Source organism: Anomaloglossus baeobatrachus, chromosome 5 (genome assembly GCF_048569485.1).
Source record: "Anomaloglossus baeobatrachus isolate aAnoBae1 chromosome 5, aAnoBae1.hap1, whole genome shotgun sequence".
Taxonomy (NCBI): Eukaryota; Metazoa; Chordata; class Amphibia; order Anura; family Aromobatidae; genus Anomaloglossus; species Anomaloglossus baeobatrachus.
Genome location: NC_134357.1, coordinates 91,479,911 through 91,486,480, shown reverse-complemented (window position 1 = coordinate 91,486,480; position 6,570 = coordinate 91,479,911).

The following is a 6,570-nucleotide window of genomic DNA, read 5'->3' as shown; positions in this document are numbered from 1 at the left end:
TGTGTCCCTTTCTGGGCCGCTTGGGGTAGTTTTGATAGAATCCCTGTTTTATGCTCCTGTAGATGCAGCAGTGATCATAATGCTGAGCTGTGTAACCCCACCCACATCACTGATTGGCAGCTACCTGTGTACACTCTGCATTGTCAGCAAGCTGCTAATCAGTGGTGGGGGCGGGGTTACATAGATTATTAAACTGAGTCTGGCAGTGATAATCTCCTACTGATAAAACACTGATTGTATTGAAACTACAACAAAGCCTAATAAGTGATACATTCACTGGAATCAAGTTTTCTAGCTCTATATTATGCTGCTTTCAGATTAAGTAGCAAAAACTTGACAGGCCTCATTTAAAAATTCCAAATATAAATATATTTTTTTTTAAATACCTTTAAAAGGTGTTTTACACTACACAAATTTATCAGTTATCCAAAAGAGTCCTTTTTATTCTTACCTGTATATTTTTTTTTCTATCAATCTATACTTAACAAACTATATAAAAAAAAAAATTTGATACATTTAGCACCATCAACAGGTTGAGCAGGGAATAATACAAAAAAAAGCCAGAAATGTTCTTGAAACAACCACATTTGGGAAGTGGTATTGCTAAGCCATGTCACTTTTGTTGCCTAGTTTGTGCGACTGACATAGGAAAATCAGGACTTTTGTTACGTATGTGACATCCATACAATTTATTGAATTTTAATACATTCAAAACTCCTTACTGTGATATGTTGAGGACAAGGTCTGGAGGGGCCAGGGACTTCTTCAATTTCCAATGATTAAGCAAGTCTTCTGTAGCAATAGACAAGTACAGAAATTTTTGGACAGTGACCGAATCTTTGTGATTTGGACTCTGCATGGTTCTATATTTTAATTAAAATGAATCAACTGAGATTTAATTGAAGCGTAGACTTTCATGGTTAATTAAAGTAGATTTTGCAGTCATCCACCACTATTGTCTTCTGTGGACGTCCAAGTCTTTTTGAGTTCCCAAGCTGACCAATGCGCTCTTGTTTTGAACTGAATGTATCAAACATGATTTGGCTACTCCTGACATTTTTGCTATCTCTCTGATGGATTTCTTCTTTTTTTCTCACCCTAATGATAGTTTGTTTCTTTTCCATTGAGAGCTCATTTAAGTGAATGTTCTGAGTCCTCAAATGCAAATACCATACCTGGAATCAGCTCCAGACCTTCTACCTGTTTGATTGATCATAGCCCATGCAGCTCATTAAAGTTCCTTTGAGATAATTGTCCAATTGCTTTTTGTCCCTTGAAGAAGAGGCAGCTACATATTAGAGCTGTAATTCCTAAACCCTGATTCCAATTAGAGAGAGTTTGCACTTTAAGACCCTGTGCGCACTGGAAAATGGAATTTTCTCAAGAAAATTCCGCAGGTATTCAAAGATTACCACACCCGCAGTAAAAAACCGCGGCAAACCGCACCCGAAAACCGCATGCGGTTTGCCTCGGTTTTCTGCGGTTTTACCGCGGCATTGTTCGCGGTATTGCTGCGGTTTTGCCGCGTGCGGGTTGGTATGTGCTTTATTGCATTCAATGCAATAAAGCACATTGAAGAAAAAAAAAAAGAAAAAAAGTCATTTCATTCTGAGATAGAGAAATAGACAGAAGAATAGATAGATAGACAGACAGAGGGATAGATAGAAGGATAGATAGATAGATAGATAGATAGATAGATGGATAGATAGATAGTCCCTGTGAGCACACTCTGCATTTCCCACGGTCGGCAGTGAGTTCACATTACCGGCCGTGGGAAATGACCGGTAATTACCTCTGCTATCTCGCTGCGAGGCTGCATTCAGCGCTGTGTGTCAGTCGCGGCTGGATGTAAGCAGCGCAGGACCTGTGGATTACGCCGGAGCTTTGTTTCAGGAGGGGTTAATAAAAAGGTGAACGGGGCTTGTTTGTGTTTTATTTAAAATAAAGGATTTTTCGGTGTATGTGTTTTTTCACTTTACTTACGGGTTGATCATGTCAACTGTCACATAGACACTGCCATGATCAAGCCTGGAGTTAATGACAGTGATCCGCCACCATTAACCCCTTGTATTACCTTGACTGCCACTGCTACACGGCAGCAAGAAGAGCCGGGGACACTCCGGTACTGCCGCATAATGCATGCGACAGTGCAGGGGCAGCTGCGGCTGATATTCTCGACTTCGGGAGGTGGGAGGGAGGCGGGGGACATTACCCCTGCCCCTCTCCCTTCCCAGCCTGAGAATACTGAGCCGCCGCTGTGTGCTTACCTCGGCTGGACGGTAAATATACAGCGGAGCCCACGTGCTTTGTTTTCTATATTTCCGTTTGATCTCTATGTGTGTTCTATGTGTCTGTGTCTGTGTTCTATGTCTGTGATGTCTGTGTGTGTCTGTAATGTGTGTGTTCTATGTCTGTGATGTCTGTGATCTGTGTGTGTTTACTCTCTGCTCTGCTTCCTCTTCCTGTAATGACATCACTTCCCTGCAAAACCGCAGGGTAGCAATGTACATTACCGGAGGTAAACCGCTAAATACCGCAGGGAATAATGCAGGAAAACGCAGTGAACCGCACAGAATTTGCTGCCTGCGTTATTCCCTGCGGGATTTCACGATTACATTGGAGTCAATGGAGTGAAATCCCGCAGCGACGTGCGGAAAAGAATTGACATGCAATTGTTTTTGCTGCGGGAATCCCGCAGCAAAACATGCAGCTGTCAAAGTCCGCCTAGTGCGCACAGGATTTTTTTTTCCCATAGGTTTTGCTGGTGATTCACTGCAGAGATGTTATGAACATTTTCTGCAGCGAAACATGCAGCAAAACTGCAAAAAATCCGCGGCAAAATCCGGTAAGTGCGCACAGGGCCTAAGAGTGAATTGATTATATAACTTAGACAAAAAGACTGACTGCACTCACCAAACTGAGGTGTGAACAGGTGCATAGCTGAACATGACATAAAATACAAAAAAAGACAGTTTGCACTTTGATAATGCTATAGTATGGAAACCATGAATGTGTGAACATGGACCTGCATTACTGCTAAGCAAAATCTAAGAAAAATTAGATATTTAGCATATATAAATGACCATTTGTATATCTGCCCAGTTGCCACTTCACATCATATCTCGTAACTGGGTACCTACACTATCCTGAAGCCTCTCTCTGGGTTAAAAACCTCCTGTGTATGGGCAAGTAGGAACTTGTTATTGTTCTGTCCCCACTTAAAGGCGATGGAAGGTACGTAGTTGTGAGAGGTTGTGAGAATCTTACCTTCGTTTTTCCTATAGGTGGGGCAGACAGGACCAGAGCACTCCAGAGTGAAAAATGCACATGCTGAGATGAAACAATGGTGGTTTATTTTCTCCAAAGGTTAGGACATGCAGAGTGCAGTAATCCAAGTATTTGGCATTGTAATTCTCAGTGATGCTTGCCTCTGTAGCTACTACGTGGTCAGAAGACTTTGCTCCTAGTAGCTCCAATCCAATATGGGAAGTTGTTCTGACAAACTCTGCTTTGGAAATGAACATCCCAGGATGTGATGCAAGAGGGTCATCTTACACTCCCATGGGCTGGACAAAAGAAACAGAGGAGCCGAAAGGTCTGACCAGTAGATGGAAGCAGAGACAAGCATGAAAAACATTAAATAACAGTTTTAACTAAGACAAATAGAAACAGCACACTCCCCGTCTGAAATTCACTTTGGGGATTTCACTATTGAGTCCATAATACAACCTGAAAGGAAAGGCATGTTAAATGCAAAAACAAGCTCAATTGAGTCCAAAACAAGAAGGATGGCTCAAAGTTCAGGTTCGGTAGCGTTCATCCTGTAGGGACGCTCTCTATGGGCAAAAGCAGAACAAGTTCGTGGATTGGCCTTGCAAAGGTCTTCGTCTCACCTTTCCTGATGACCTTTAGCTCCACCTTCCGAACATTGCCGTCCTGACTAGGCAGTATCCTAGTAATTAGTCCCATAGGCCAGTCAGTCCTTTCTGTGGTCTGATCTTTCATGAGGACTAGGTCTCCTTCCTTGAGGTTCAGCTTGGGATGTCGCCACTTCTTTCTTCCTTGAAGAATGGTGAGGTATTCCTTCCTCCATCGGTTCCAGAAGTAGTCAGCCAAGTATTCAACCCGTTTCCAGTGTTTTTGATAAGTGTTCGCGTGGGTGAACTCTCCGCTGGGCATTACCGCGTTGTCAGTTTTTTGGGTAATGAGAATAGTAGGAGTTAATATGGTTGGTGTTTCTGGATCCATGGTCACCGGCACAAGGGGTCTTGAATTGATAATGGCTGAGACTTCAGCTAAAAGAGTGACTAGAGTCTCATGTGTGAGTCTTGAGGAATTGACGTCCATTAGCATGGAGTTCAAGATGTTGCGTGAAATCCCTATCATCCTCTCTCAGGAGCCTCCCATGTGAGAATTGTGAGGGGGATTGAAGATCCAGGTGCAACCTTTCTCTGCCAGCTGATCTTGGATAGGTTTGGTGTCGATGTTCAGTTCTCTACATGCACCGACGAAGTTGCTTCCACGGTCAGACCTCAGCTGTTTCACTGGTCCTCTGATGGCAAGGAACGTTCTCAAGGCGTTGATTAGGCTGGAGGTATCCATGGACTCTAACACCTCAATGTGAACGGCTCGAACACTCCTGGAGGTGAATAACACAGCCCACCGCTTGCTGTTTGCTTGGCCTCCGCGAGTTCTGCGTGTGGACACCATCCATGGTCCGAAAACGTCTAGGCCCACGTAGGTGAAAGGTGGCTCTGTGGAAAGTCTGTCTGTAGGCAAGTCAGCCATTTGCTGGTACAGTTGTTTTCCTCTCGCTTTACGACAGTGCACACAATCGTGTAGTATTCGTGCTACACGTCTCTTCATTCCAATAATCCAGAGGCCTGCAGACCGTAAAGCACCTTCTGTAATTTGCCTGCCTTGGTGTTCAGTCTTTTCATGGTGGTGTCGGATCAACAAGACTGTAACATGGTGTTTGTTGGGAATGATGAGAGGATTTTGTTCTGCAACTCCAAGATGAGCCTGATTTAAACGACTACCAACTCTCAGTAAGCCGAAACTGTCGATGACTGGGTTTAAATTGGCGAGAGGACTTCTTAATGGAATCTGCTGTTTGTTGTATAAACACTTCCATTCTATGGCGAATTCACTCTGTTGGAGGTGGCGTATTATGAGGAACTCGCTATGGGAGATGTCCTCAGCAGAAAGGGCTTTGTGGCAGACATGCCAGCGATGACAGTCTTTGGTTTTAAGGTCAGTACGACAGCATCTGGCGATATGCACTAACCTAGCGACAGTCCTGACGAGCCTCATCCAGCTGGAGAAACGTTCAAAACGTTGGCAACCGAAGTTGGAAGTTTTTTCTGCACTGGTGGCCAGGGTATTGACTTCAGCTCGGACATCTGGATCGTTGTCTGGATCTAGGATGCTGAAGGCTTCCTGGACACCTTCTTCTGACTGTCTCAGCAGGAACTCTGGACCAGTAAGCCAAGAAGAGTTAGCAAAAGAACTTATAGACATAGGTCTAGTTGCGTGATCTGCAGGATTCAGTTCGGTTGGTAGAGGTTCTGCTAGGTTGTTGCAGACTTCCTTGTTCATAAAGGCGACTCTGTGTTCTCTCATTTCAGGCTTGCTGTTCATGGAACGTTGAAGAGAGTTACACCTAGTCTGAGCTTGAGCTCGGTTGTTTGGGAGTCTTACCCTGGTAGATCGGAAGGGTAATGGAGAGACCCAATGGTTGGTTTTGTCTTTAGAAAACTCACAGTCCATTATTCCGATGAATTCTCTGTCCTCTACTGACAAGGCTACTTTATCGTCGTCCTTGGTTGTGAGAAAGACTGATCTTCCCAAGTTGTCGATATGCAGAGAAGAAGCGATGTCAGGTAGCTGTATTGTGTCTGGAGACTTCTCTTTCACTCCATAGTGATGAGGACATGGCTTTAAGCAGGTTGTGCGCCCATCTCCATGCACATAAGTCTTGAAGGAATCAATTTCTGATCGATCAACGCACACATTTCCTATGACTACCCATCCCAAGTCCAGTCTCTGGGCGTATGGTGCATAGTCAGGCCCATTACACTGCTGTCGCACCTTGTGTACCCTTAGATTGTCTCTGCCAAGCAGGAGTAGAATCTCTGCGTTATTGTCCAGAGGTGGGATAACACTAGCGAGGTGTCTTAGGTGTGGTTGATGAAATGCAGCTTCTGGGGTAGGAATTTCATTCCTGTGGCTGGGTATTTGGTCACATTCAACGAGCGTTGGTAGAGGTATTTCAGTCTTCCCATTGATAGGAGAAGCAATGAATCCCTGGGCTCTTCTGCCGCTAGTCTCTATGCGACCCGAGCAGGTGTTCAAGGTGTAGGGTTCTGATGGTCCATTAATTCCGAAGGCTTCAAAGAATTTGGTTCCTGCTAGGGACCGGTTGCTTTGGTCCTCTATGATGGCATACACCTTCATTGCCTTTTCTGGATGTCCCTCGGGATAAACCTTGATGAGGCATATTCGGGCACAACATTTCTGTGTTTGGCCCTCTCCACATACCTCTGAGCATGAGCAGGAGATGGCTGTGGT